Source organism: Mauremys mutica, chromosome 8 (assembly GCF_020497125.1).
Source record: "Mauremys mutica isolate MM-2020 ecotype Southern chromosome 8, ASM2049712v1, whole genome shotgun sequence".
Taxonomy (NCBI): domain Eukaryota; kingdom Metazoa; phylum Chordata; order Testudines; family Geoemydidae; genus Mauremys; species Mauremys mutica.
Window position 1 is genome coordinate 28208123 of NC_059079.1, and position 14857 is coordinate 28222979.

General features: G+C 45.1%; 1 pseudogene; it reads left to right on the forward strand.

The window, feature by feature from the left end:
- The first annotated feature begins 1673 nt into the window (after positions 1 to 1673).
- Positions 1674 to 14857, forward strand: LOC123375785 (annotated as a pseudogene).

Here is a 14857-nt window from a genome sequence, read left to right on the forward strand (position 1 = left end):
TTAAAAATGACATATTTTGCATTCAGAAACTGCCTTTCATCTGATGATCACAGTGTTCTTTGCCAGAAGAATAACTATTAATATCCCTATTTTACAGATGGGTATAGTGAAACACACAGAGATTAAGTAAATTCCCTACAGTCAAGCACAAAGAGAATCAAGTTTCACGGCTGGTTAGAAAACTCAAGAGTCCCAACTCCTAGTCTCCAACACTTACCAAGAGACCAGACTCTTTTAATAATAAACCTCCTTTCACATCTATTACAATATTTGGCACGTAGACCGAGTTCTCTGTCAAAAATGCTGTACTTTGTGTACAGACAGCTGTAGCTGTCCACATTCACTCACCTGGCTCCACAACTACTGTCACAAGTATTAGCAGGGTTATTAATTCAAAACCAAACAATTTATTAACAAGATGACAACTTTAATACAGCCACATTTTTAGTGTATTGAACCGTTTATTTTCATTCATATTTATTTCTATGTTGCCTATTTTATATTAGTGTTTTCGATTCTTTGACATGTAAAGATCCAATGTTCCCATGCTGAGCAGTTTACAATCTAGTATTTTTCCAATAAATACTTAGTTATATGTAGTGGTTTTAAACTTCAAGATGCTTTATAAAAGCTAAATAATTAATCCTAATCCCCTGCAGGGAGGTGAGTAAGTAAGTAAAAATCATTTTATGATGTGGAAACTCAGGCAATGCGAAGTTATGCAACAAGCCAAGATCCCTTAGCGAGGAAGATAACTAATTTTTCTGGCTCTACAGCCTGTGCTCAGACGCTCTGATTACATCAGCTTCTCAAACCACTTAAAAAGGACAATTTACATATAGTAGCTATGTTAAACAGGAATAATTGAAGTATTTTAAATCATTGTGTTTTTCTTTATTAAACAAGTTGCAATAAGACAGGCAGTTCTAACTCATTTGAAGCAATAAAGGCAGTAAAATAAATGCAGCAGCTGTATATGGTTCCTTTGTTGTCTTCTGTAAATAGCTGGTTTTTTGTTGGTTTTTTTAAAGACTTTTCCAGCCAGCCCAGTACATTATATATAAGCTATCTAGGCCTTTCTCTGCTCCCCTCTCACCCAGATTCATTCCTTCCCTACTTGAATGGGCCTTTTAGACAGACAAAATTTCCCCTCTCTTAAACATATATACACACTGCTTCTTTGCTCCCTATATTTGTAAACAGACCTTCCCTTCTAGGATTTCTACCCCAGCCCCCACTTTATTTTAACCCCTGCCAGTTTTTCCCAACCACTCCAGCCTGCCTCTGGATTTTTACACAATTCCACTGAGAGCCCACTCTCACACCCAGCCCTATTCTACAGGAGTCCCCATCAGTGTGGGGCCATTGAGGGACATAGAACACAGCCCAGAACCCAACAGGTCCTCCCCACAGGGGCCGGTCGGTGCGCATGACCCTCTCCTCGCCATGTGTGCCTCTCTGTCAAATATACCTTAACAAAAACATGGAGAAGCACAGAGGGACACGGTGTAGATAACTTTAACACAAACCTGTTTTCTTTTAAAAAACTTGTGATATTTCTCAGCCGTATACAACTTGAGAATAGAGCGTGCTGAGAGAAATAGGAGTTTCACTGGATCGCCAATGCTCTCTGAGGACAGAGACTGAATGTTGCTGCTGAGACCTCTGACAAGATGGTAAATTATTAGGACATTCTAGGAGTGCAAAGAAATGCCTCTGCAGATGACTTAAAAAAGGCATACCGAAAACTGGCATTGAAGGTGCACCCTGATAAAAACCCAAAGAACAGAGGCATCAGAGAGGAAATTCATACAAGTCTCTAAGGCATATGAATCATAGAATATTAGGGTTGGAAGAGACCTCAGGAGGTCATCTAGTCCAACCCCCTGCTCAAAGCAGGACCAACACCAACTAAATAATCCCAGCCAGGGCTTTGTCAAGCCTGACCTTAAAAGCCTCTAAGGAAGGAGATTCCACCACCTCCCTAGGTAACCCATTCCAGTGCATCACCCCCCTCTTAGTGAAAAAGTGTTTCCTAATATCCAATCTAGACCTCCCCCACTGCAACTTGAGACTATTGCTTCTTGTTCTTTCATCTGCCATCACTGAGAACAGCCTAGCTCCATCCTGTTTGGAACCCCCGTTCAGGTGGTTGAAGGCTGCTGTCAAATCCCCTCTCGCTCCTCTCTTCTGCAGACTAAATAACCTCAGTTCCCTCAGCCTCACCTCATAAGTCATGCGCCCCAGACCCCTAATCATTTTTGTTGCCCTCTGCTGGACTCTCTCCAATTTGCCACATCCCTTCTGTAGTGTGGGGACCAAAACTGGACACAATACTCCAGAAGTGACCTCACCAGTGCCAAATAGAAAGGAATAATCATTTCCTTCAATCTGCTGGCAATCCTCATACTAATACAGCCCAATATGCCATTGGCCTTCTTAGCAATAAGGGCACACTGTTGACTCATATCCAGCTTCTCGTCCACTGTAACCCCTAGGTCCTTTTCTGCAGAACTGCTGCTTAGCCAGTCGGTCTCCAGCCTGTAGCAGTGCATGGGATTCTTTCTTCCTAAGTGCAGGACTCTGCACTTGTCCTTGTTGAACCTCATCAGATTTCTTTTGGCCCAATCCTCCAATTTGTCTAGCGCACTCTGGACCCTACCCCTACCCCCAGCATAGTGTCATCTGTGAACTTCCTGAGGGTGCAATTCATCTCATCATCCAGATCATTAATAAAGATGTTGAACAAAACCGGCCCCAGGACTGACCACTGGGGCACTCCGCTTGATACTGGCTGCCAACTAGACATTGAGTCAATGATCACTACCTGTTGAGCCCGACAATCTAGCCAGATTTCTATCCACCTTATAGTCCATTCATCCACTCCATACTTCTTGAACTTGCTGGCAAGAATACTGTGGGAGACTGTATCAAAGGCTTTGCTAAAGTCAAGATATATCACATCCACTGCTTTCCCCATATCCATAGAGTCAATTATCTCATCATAGAAGGGAATCAGGTTGGTCAGTCATGATTTGCCCTTGATGAATCCATGTTGACTGTTCCTGATCACCTTCCTCTCCTCCAAGTGTTTCAAAATGGATTCATTGAGGACCTGTTCCGTGATTTTGCTGGGGACTGAAGTGAGGCTAACCGGTCTGTAGTTCCCCAGGTTCTCTTTCTTCCCTATGGGCACTAAATATGGGCACTATATGTTTTCCAAACATCCAGACCTCCTCCAATCACCATGAATTTTCAAAGATAATGGCCGGTGGCTCTGCAATCACATCAGCCAACTCCCTCAGCACCTTTGGATGCATTAGATCTGGACCCATGGACTTGTGCATGTCCAGGTTTTCTAAACAGTCCTTAATCTGTTCTTTCACCACTAAGGGCTAGTCTACACTTACCGTCCGGGTCGACGCGGTGAGTTCGACTTCTCGGAGTTCGAACTATCGTGTCTGATCTAGACGCGATAGTTCGAACTCCGGAAGCGCCGCGGTCGACTCCGGTACTCCACCACTGCAAACGGCGGTGGTGGAGTCAACGGGGGAGCCGCGGAGTTCGACCCCGCCGCGTCTGGACGGGTGAGTAGTTCGAATTAGGGTACTTCGAATTCAGCTACGCTATTCCCGTAGCTGAATTTGTGTACCCTAATTCGAACCCCCTTTTTAGTGTAGACCAGGCCTAAGGGCTTCTCACCTCCTCCCCATACTGTGTTGCCCAGTGCAGCAATCGGGAGCTGACCTAGTCTGTGAAAATCGATGCAAAAAAAGCATTGAGTACTTCAGCTTTTTCCACATCATCTGTCACTATGTTGCCTCCCCCATTCAGTAAGGGTCCCACACTTTCCCTGACCACCTTCTTGTTGCTAACATACCTGTATAAACCCTTTTTGTTACCCTTCACAACCCTTGCTAGCTGCAACTCCAGTTGTGCCTTGGCCTTCTTGATTACACTCCTGGATGCTCTAGCACTATTTTTATACTCCTCCTAGCCATCTGTCCAAGTTTCCACTTCTTGTAAGCTTCCTTTTTGAGTTTAAGTTCACTGAAGATTTCACTGTTAAGCCAAGCTGGTCACCTGCTATATTTGCTATTCTTTCTGCACATTGGGATGGTTTGTTCCTGCGCCCTCCATAAGCCTTCTTTAAAATACAGCCAGCTCTCCTGGACTAGGTTTTATTTGATGCCCAAAAAAGCAATATCTATGACATGTTTAGGAAAGAGGGTAAATAGAAAAGAAGAGGTGGAGGGAAAGGTAAAGGCAGGGATGGAAGTCACCTTGATTCTGAATTCCCATTCAGTAGCCCCAACACAGATGTGTTGAGAGGAATGGACTCTTTTTCAGGGAAACTCTGGGATGATCTACTTGGTAGCATTTCTGGCTTTTAGAGAGGACTCCATAGAAGAAGAAGCAAAGGTTGCAAAGGATGTTCTCTGTATTTTTGAGACATGTCAGGTATTGGATTTACTTCATTTGGTTCCTAGTGAGCTAGGGGCTATTCTTCATCCTCCATCACCTCATTGAACAACAGTGGGAAGGCAACTTCAGATCAGTCATAACGACCAACAAAATAGTTAATGGCATCAAAATCACGACAAAAAGAATTGTGATGAATGGAGAAGAGAGAGTAGAAGCCATTATTGACCATTCAAGTTCTCAACAACAATTGGTAAGAAGCAGCTGCTATACTTGGATAACACATGTTTACCAGAAATGTTAAGCTATGATGAGCTCCATTTGAGGGACTAACAGGAATATTGGGGCTATGGGGGAGATTTCAACCAAAATCTGCTTTCGACTTACTGTGGCCTAATTGAAAGTATTTATAAATAAATAGTTCTTCCAAAGTCAATACATATGGGTGCCACTGACTTTTCAGTTAATTCTTGGACTATCATTAATGCTTATATTTTATCTTTAAAACTGTTGTGAATTCTTTGTGCACTTTGTATTTATTAAGATTTATTCAACGTGAACAATGATCAGAGTTCAGGCCAATCAATACGTAAACTACCATGAATCTTATGCTTTTCTTTATGTTTGAATTGTGAAATGGCTAATGTGCTGCGAAGTTAACATTCCCAGGACAATTTGTAAAGAAAAATGTAGCATTAGACGATGTAAATAAAAAACAAGAATGCATTTCTGGTGGGATGATTTTTTTGTTTCAAATAAATGCTGGCAGCTTAGTCCACTATAATCATGGGCAAATAGCAATGAGTAAAGGCAATGGACTGAGTCTTAGTTTGCTAGCCAACTCTAAATCAATAAATGCTGTTATTTTTGTGGGAAAAGTACAAAAAACTCCAAAATGGGAAGTGAAAATGTCCACAATGCAATCACATTGGTTTGCTCATAAATTGTTTTGCAGTAGCTGTTGCCATGTTTTCAAGCAAATAAATCCCTGTCTTTGTACGGCTTTTATAATAAGGCATGCAGACTTTCCAAAGGCCACCGGAAATGAATTGGATTCAGAAGAACCCAGCTTCATTTAATTTCTGTTCCTCTTTTGATCCGTACTGCTAACTAGCTCATACAAGCAGAAACATAACGGAAAGCACACTAGCAGCATGGAAGAAAATTCGGAGGGAGAATGTACAGTATAGAAGCAAGTTTGCTACTGTCCATTATTTTATTGTGTATCTTTTTCTTCCTGTTTAGCAATAGTGTTTCTTGTGCAGTCACAGATTCTACATTCTGTGCTTGATTTGATAAACACTTGTTGGTGCCTTTGAAAAAATCCACTTAGCAACGGATTGGGAGTGTTTTGAAAGAGGAAGCCAAAGCCAGATGTTTTTCAGCTAACTGCTCCTCCTAGTCCCCTCACCAACAATGTAATTGATGTAATGCTGAGGAAGATACTGTACAAATAAATTCTATTTACCTCTCTCTAGTTACAAACACGCATTCATACAGACTGGCACAGACCATTTAATCTTCTGTGCATGCGTGTGCTCTTGAACACCCTACATATTCTCTGTGTGTATATGTAGATAGATGCTGTGTTGTGTACCTACAAATATTGGCTAGAATTTAGGTTCACAGTAGAAAACTATTGCCCCATGATTTTAAAAGGCAACCAGCAGTAGGATATAATGTCAAAAGCTGCCAGCTATGGCCATAATTACTCACTGGGGGTCACTCTGTCAACCTACAGGACAATGTGTTTTTTATATACACTACATTCCCCAGCCCATATATTTTATTATTCACTTTAAAAATGGTTCACTGCCCTAATTGATGCATTTCTCTCCTTTCATTCAGAGGTGATGTGGAAGGGAATGTAGTTTATGTGTCACACAAGGATTACAGGGCTTAGATCAAAATATAAAACCGGGGCCTCACTGTGAATCATCACAATTTTAAATGAACAATTCCTCACATTCCATTGCATCTTTGACCATTTTCATTTCCCCAGTCAGTCCCATCCCCCCCCATCCCTCTCCTCTCCTCTCTACGGTATCAGCTTGTTTAACTTGGTCTTTTTTCCCTCTCCTTTCACATTCCACCCCACCGTCTTTTCACCCCCTTGGCCCTGTCACTCACAGGTGTTATTTAAAGTATCAGTTATTGTATTAGCTGAAAACCACAGTACAGACCAGTTTTTCATTTTTAGGGACATATCATTGAAAATAGCCCAAAATAATTGTTGACAAGTGCATATTAGTATCAATTTATTAGTAGTATAGATTTATATAGATTTAATATATATTTTAGTGGAAAATTAATGGCACAGTTCCCTGGCCAATTTGGGGGACGCCAGAAAAAAATCTCATGATGCTAGGGCAGGACGGTTTAGCTGCTGCACCCTCTGCTCTGCTGGCCGTGTTTGGGGCAAGGCTTCTTGGATGAGCCAGTGGGGGGATCAGTTGGTGAGTGTGGCTGGAGGAAGCAGCAGCTGCCTTTTCCTCTCCTACTTGTTGTTTTCTTCACTACTGCCCATGGCTTCTTGCCGCCACTGGTGATGGGCTCCCCTGCATCCTCCCAGGCACGGGTAGCTGGAGCTAAGCGGTGAAGGAAGATGGGGAACACTGCCTGCTGCGTCTCCTCCAGCCCCAAGCTGTGCAAGAATGCCCACTGTCAGCTGGAATCCTACCACCCTGATCCCGAGCTGAGCTGCAAGGACACAGGCAACAGCCAGACGTGCCATTTGGGAGGGCAGGGGCGGCTTCTGCCCCACTCTGAATTTCGTACAGGAGGTGGGCTCCCAGGTAGAGCTCTTGACTGCACAGCATTAATGTGGAATGTGATTTCTGCAAAGGAGACCTGCTGCACCACTTTGTGCCCCTGGGGCAGGGAGTCAGTATTTCGTTTACAAAGAGGTGCAGGGTGATTAAGATAAGAAAGGGCTGGTAATTAAGTTAAGGATCTGGAAGTCCTTAGATAAGCCTGTAAAACAGGAATCCCTCTGCAGGGATATGGGTGTTGAAGAAAGACTCAGGGCTTGGCTACACTTACAGTTTGCAGCGCTGGTAGTTTGCAGCGCTGGTCATCCAGCTGTGTAGGAGCAGCGCTGGTGTGTGGCCACACTCACAGCTACCAGCGCTGGTGTGTGGCCACATTTGCAGCATTTCCAGCGCTGTTGGGAGTGATGCATTATGGGCAGCTATCCCAGCATTCAAGTGGCCGCAACGTGCTTTTCAAAAGAGGGGGGTGGAGTGGGGTCTAGTGTGACAGGGAGCGGGGGGAAAGAGAGAGTGGATTTTTGGAGCCAACACTGTGTGTTAGCTTCCTGACTTGAAAAATCAGAACATTTTTCCGACCCCTTAGTCTTAACTCTTAATTGCAAACAGCATGCAGGCAACACGACTCCCCACTGTTTCCCTGCCTGCCTCTCATTTGATTGTTTACAGCCAGGTACAGATGATCACAGCAAACAGGAGCTGTGTTTGTTTTTTAGATAGCAGCAGCAACGGAGGAGCTCCACAGAGCTCATTCACAACAGGGAGGAGGATCTCATTTGATTGTTCACAGATTGATCACAGCAAACAGGAGCTGATAAGCAGCTCCCGGAGGTTCACAACAAAACAAAGAGAGGCTGCATAACAAAACAAAGGGAGTAATTTAGTTTAAAGCATTCTGGGATATCTCCTTATTCCCTGGAGGCCAATAAAAGCGCTGGTGTGTGTCCACACTTGATGAGCAGCGCTGGATCACCAGCGCTGCAATCGCTACACCCCAACCTGATCAGGTGTACAGCCAGCGCTGCAGCCAGGGAGTTGCAGCGCTGGATGTGCCTTGCAGGTGTGGACAGTTACTAATTGCAGCGCTGGAAAGCCTCTACCAGCGCTGCAACTTGCAAGTGTAGCCAAGCCCTCAGAAGAAATACAACCAAGCCCTATGAGCCAAGTTTATATTCTGAAAAGAGGGAGGGATGTTGTACAAGTGAAAAGAAGGGGCCAAAACCCAGGGAAGGGCTAGCACTGGTAAAGAGAGGTTCCCACTCTACCTGTGGTACTTATGTGGCCTCATCACCACAGTATCTGAGTGCCTCACAATGTCTTACCTATTTCTCCTCACAGCCCCTCTGTGAGGTAGAGCAGTGCTGGTATCCCCATTGTACAGATGGGGCACTGAGGCACACACAGACTAGAGACCAGTTTTCCAAAGGTATCTAGGCACCTAGATTTTCAAAAGTGCCTAGAAGGTTAGGTGCTTTGTAAACCCCACTTGATGCCTAGCTGCATCTCTGGATGCCTAAAAACCTTTGAAACTCTGTCCTTAACAGGAGTGGTGCCAGGGTTTTTGGCGCCCTAGGTGCAGGGCCGGCTCTACCCATTTCGCCGCCGGTCCTGCGGCTCTGGTGGACCTCCCGCAGGTGTTCCTGCAGAGGATCCGCTGGTCCCGGGGCTCCGGTGGACCTGCTGCAGGTGTGCCTGCGGATGCTCCACTGGAGCCGCGGGACCAGCGGACCCTCCGCAGGCACGCCTGCGAGAGGTCCACTGGAGCTGCCTGCCGCCCTCCTGGCAAAATGCCCCCCCCCCCCAAATCCTGACACCCTAGGCGACTGCCTAAGTCACCTAAATGGAAGCGCCGGCCCTGGTCCCTAAGGCACTGTGACTGGCCTGAGGTCATACAGGAAGTCCATGGGGAAAGCAGAACCCAGGTTTCTCAGGGTTAGCTCCCTATCCACTGGACCAGCCTGCTGCAAAAAAAGAGAACACTGACAGATGGGAGCAAAACCAAGAAGGCCAGTTTTCTGAGACTCTAGCAATCTGTTCCAGGCAATTAGGAAGGATGCCATGTTTGATAGCATGAAAAGCAGCACAGAGGTCAGGAAGGATGGAGAATGAGAGTCAGATGAGAGGAGATCACTTAACTCACAAGGGGTGGCAGGTTCTGCCCCAGGCTGTGTTGTAGAGCAATGCCTGCTGTGCAGTTTTAGATTTTAACTGAAAACCATTTTGTTTTGTCATTTTTTGTTCTGAGTTTGAGAAAAGGAAGGAATGAGAAAGTGTCATATGAGTATCAGATGTGTTTATGCCTCAAATTCTTAGGGTTTCAGCTGTATCCAGACCAATTCCAGAGCAAAGAACAGAAATTTCATCCATAAAGTCAACGAGTATTGTCATGAGTTGTATTATTCACTGGGGCACCATCTGTGTGCTCAGTACTGTTTAAAATGTGCCAGAAAATGTAGTTCCTGAGCCAACGTGTATACGATGTGTAGTCCTGGATAAGTTGGCTCAGATATTTAAGTATGAAGTGTATAGTTAAATACACTTCATACTTTACAAAGTGTAAAGTTAAAGTGTATAGAGCATATTACCACATGTTCACTGTGATGTTAATATCTATTAGTGGAGGTGTTGATGGCAATAGAAGTTTTACTTGACTAAGGATTAGAAGATTTGACCCTCCAACTGTCTTTCAAGAGGAAGAGCTGCCCAGAGCTCCTGTGCCTGTTCATTTTCCTTTCCTGCCTGCAGTGGCCCTGATATATCTCACCGACAGCTGGCTCAATTTTTTTCTCAACTTTAAACTGAGTAATTTTCTTGAGTTTTGGTTTTAAATATTCTCCTGTAACTCAATCACTGTAGTGTTGTTTTTAAGGGCCTTCTGGAAAGTAACTAGCCTGAAACAGAAGTAAAAGCAGTGATGCCAACTCTCGTGATTTTGTCATGCGTCTCATGATAATTATTGTTCTAATTAAAGCCCAGTTCCTGGAGTTAAGTGGATATGTGATGATTTCAGCCTTAATTCTTAAAGAAAAATGAAATTTCGAGCCTTCATGCCTGTGGAGAAAGCTTCAAAATGTCATCCCAGTGCACCCTCAAGGCTCAAAAAGCAGAAGGCAAATAAAAAGAACACCAAATCTATTATTTTTACATAAACTCATGATTTTAAAGCCAATCCCATGATTTTTGGTGAGCCTGATTCATGATTTTTGAACATTTGGGATTGGCAATACTGTGACTTCAAAGTGTCACTTTCACTCCTGTTTAAAGTCAGTTTCTAGTCTATTATTTGCAGTGGGGTAACACCGCTAGATCCCAGGCAAGTGCAGTATTAAATTCATGGGGCCTTGCTGTAATAGATTCTTTCCAAAAGTCAAATGATCTATTCCAAGCTTGGTTAACTGCAAAAAAAAGTGATAGAAAGTTATTTAGATCTTTCTGCAGTTGTTTTAATTGTTGTATTCAAGAGTTAGTAACAAAATAAGAATATATATTAAAATTTTAAATTTTAAACGTAAACAGTATCCCTTAAGTAACTTGACACAAGATGTCAGAACATGTTAGTACTAGAGTTGAGTGGGTTTATTTAATTTTCTTTCTTTCTATAGGAATTAGATACAGTGCTCCTGTCAGCAAATGCAACCCCCATAAGCACACAGAGAGTCATGGGTGGAGGGAACTCTATGCTGTCTGCTATCCTGCTCAAGAGGAGAAACATGGAAACCCCCAATGCCCCACCCTGACACACATCAGAGCCCCCTTCGCCTCTTCCTTGCCTTTCAATGTTCAGTCATTTCTCTCCCCCTGGCATGAGCTATTCTTTCCCCTCCTCTTCCAGTTTTTTTTTTTCCTGTGTCTTTTGGTGATTGCAAAATATGTAGTAAGACAGAGGCTTTGTTTGAGTTTTTTATGCCTCCATCCAGTTTGGAGGACTTTGGATGCCCATATCCCTGCATCTCATGATGTAGCCCTATTTACCCCCACCTGAACCCCTGAGATCTTTGTGGATCCCACCTCCCCATGCTTGTGGTTCACAGCCTTTGGATCTTAGTGTGGATTCTGGCCATGTACATTGTGATATGCCATTATTTACTCCCCTGCTCAGCTGTTATGAGGTCTTCCATAGTATAGTTCTCCCACCTTAGCACTGGATGAAAGACACTAGTGCTATTTACCCCAGACTGTACTTTTAAGATCTTTATGTGTATTTCCCCATTCACCCAGCGTGAACTGATGTGGTACTGTTTACACTGGTCCACAACTTCCAGATCCAACTCACTCAACTATGAATTTCACAAATGAATTGTGGCCCACTCAAATTTACTTAACAAAGATCATCAGTGGAATCAACTGTTGTCATGGGCTAATGGTCATCTGTTGCTATGTGAATGCCAAAGCCAAGCCTGGCTGGGGGATAAAACATAAAGGACAAACCCAGATAGTTATAGAAGTGGGAGTTGTCTCTTTTCTTTCCTCCTCCTCCCTCCATTCCTTTTTATTCTCCTACTCCAACCTCATGCCCTTCTGCCTACCTCCCCATCTAGTGCCACACGCCTATTGTGAGCAATGAGTTGCAGAGACAGTTCTATTATTGATTTAACTGTCACCAGGGGCGGCTCTAGGAATTTGGCTGCCCCAAGCACGCTGGTCCCGTGGCTCCGGGCGACCTCTTGCAGCCGCCTGCCGCCCTACCGGCAAAATGCCGCCCCAAGCGCGCGCTTGGCGCGCTGGGGTCTAGAGCCGGCCCTGACTGTCACTACTCTTGCAAATAGCTGCTCCCCAGAGGGAACAAGGAGTTCACTGCTCATCATCTGCCCCCTTAAAGAAAGGAATTCTTCTCACTTCCCCATCTCCACCATGGAGAGGGGGAAGACTGATATTTTTCCTGTGGAGAAGAAGAGATGGATAGGGAACCTGGCTGGGTCACCTTTCATCGGGTACTTCTGCTCCATCTACTGGCAGAACGGTTGGGAGCACCAGAAAATCCAGAGCAGGCACCCTCACTTTCTGCTGCTTCTGCTTTAAATCTCCCTGCCCAGTGAGTCCTCATTTCATCAGCTCTCCCTCTGCTGCTAGCAGACAAAGGGGATGCCTGCTTTCTTACTCGCCCTCAGAGTTTAATCCCTAGCTGTACGTCTTCATCAGGGTCTGATTTGGCTGATGCAGTGGAATTATTATGCCAGTGCCTGGATGAGGTTGGAGATTGGATGAAGCCTACCTGGCTGCAACTCAATTCAGACAAGACAGAGATGTTAGTGGACTGGGGGAACTAACCAGAAGAGTTGGCCGAACTTGTATCAGTGCCTGTATTGGAGGGTGTAGAACTGCCAGATGTGACAAAGGTGCTTCCTGCTAAGGTGTTTTATTAGCTCTGGGGCTGGTCATCCAAGTAGAAGAGGAAGCCAAGAGCACTTTTTTCCATCTGTGCTTGGTGGGGCAAACGTGAACTTCTCTCACTGACCTTGCCATCATTTCCCATGCTTTTCTCACGTGATTATGTTGCTGCAGGGTGCTCTACAAGGGGCTGCATGGTGAGTGACTCAGAAACAGAAGCAAGAGCAGCTGCATGCTTATAGTGCTGCCAGCTCTCATGATTTTTCACCTGTGACATGATTTTGGCTGAGGCTGGAGCCAGTCTGGTGATGACAGATGCTCCAGCCCTCTTGTAAATTGGAGCCTTCTGATTGCCTGCCTGCCCACTTGCTGCCTCCTGGTGCTGAGCAACCAAACAAAGCAGCAACAGGAAGAGCTCTTTCTGCCCCAGGATCCTCACAGGAAGGGAGGAGGGAACTAAAGAGCCAGTAGCTCAGCATGGCTTCACTCCATCCACCCCCTCTCCTCCTGTGAGCAATGGTAATGGGATGGGGCCTCTGCTCCTCCTCTCTCCTCCTTTCTCCCTTCCTGCAGCACCCAGCCTGGGAAGGGACAGAGGGTGGTGAAGTGGGGTTACTACCTGGCTGGTATTTGACAGGCTTGTCCATTTTTTTATGGATTTGCCAGTTGCCAGAAAAATAATTTAATCTCTCTAAAGATTTGCATGATCATCACAATACACTGGGATTTTAATTTTCTAATGTTAAAAGCTTCTGTGTCCAGCTAAAGATGCTGCAGTGTTCCCAATTGCAGAGATTAAGCAATAACAGATCAAAACTGTTGAAAATATAGCGGCTGTAGTGCCCAGCAACATGCAAGCATATCACGTGTGTGTGAGAGAGAGAGTTTGATATCACAGAGTGCAGGGGCGGCTCCAGACTCCAGCATGCCAAGTGTGTGCTTGGGGCGGCATGCTGCAGGGGGTGCTCTGCCGGTCGCCGGGAGGGTGGCAGGCGGCTCCGGTGGACCTCCCGCAGGCGTGCCAGCGGAGGGTCCGCTGGTCCCGCGGCTGGGGTGGAGCATCTGCAGGCACGCCTGCGGGAGGTCCACTGGAGCTGTGGGACCGGTGACCGGCAGAGAGCCCCCCCCCCCCCCCCCCCCCCCCCCCCCCCCCCCCCCCCCCCGCGGCGTGCCGCCCTGCTTGGGGCGGCGAAATTGCTAGAGCTGCCCCTGACAGAGTGAGGAGACGTGCGAGGAATATTAAATAATTGAAGTTCACGGTGATGGTGCAAGTGATTCTACTACACCCCGGGATGGCGGGGTGGAGCTCACATCAGAAACTGCATATTCAGTGACAATTGGCTAAACAAAACCAACTGCAAAAACTGTCTGGCAAAATGCGCTGATCAGAACTGGGGGGTGCCAGGTTTTTTGCATTTCAAAGGTGAAATGCCCATGGAGCTGCCTCTCTCTGCCTGGGAAAAGGGAGAGGGAATCCCACTGTAGCCCCTCCAAGCCTGGGAGGGGAGTGAAGGATGCCCAGGGCGAACAGAGTGGGGGAACTGAATTTATGAAATTGAGGTTGATATTAATTGCTGAGCTGGGGATGAGCAGATGTGGTGTTGAGAACTCCTGCAACAGGGGGCACAGTCACTTTAATATATTTGGTAGAGTGGGCATCAGTAATTGGCACAGCCACACTGGGAATGAGCAGCGCGAATTCAAAAATCAAGACACACCAAAAACACACAATTGAATCTTTCTTAATTTCTGGATTTCTGATTTTTTTATTTTTTTTCAACTACTACAATATATACCAAAATACCAGTTTATTCATCGTACACAAAGTAAATGAAGAGAATTAGGATAAAGGAAGGGAAGGGGAAGCAACATATCTATCTTCAGGGTCACATTAAACACAGACCCCTAAAATGTCAGCCCAAATCCCTTTGAATTTTTCAGGCATTCCCTTTCTGTGGAATGCCAGTTGTGCATTAGCTGTGTGGTCAGCCATATCATTGGGTCAGGAATCAACATTTGATGGGGATTGACTTTTCCATTTTTGCAGAATCAGTGTTTTAGCAACCAAAGCTGCCTTGTTGCCAGGAAATCTTTAGGTATCTGGAATATATTCAGGAATGAAATTTAAGGGGAAGGATTCCATAATTCATTATTTTTGATCTCTTGAGGGGTCCGACTTCTAAATTTTGATCTCTCAGGTTGTCGATACTGTGCTTATCAAATGCGGTTTTACATCAGGAGCAAAAGATTTATATGAACTGAAGAGAAAGTATTACACCATTGCTGTGGCTTCCTATAAGCTTTCAAATGGCATCCAGGTTGTTGACTTTAACCTATAA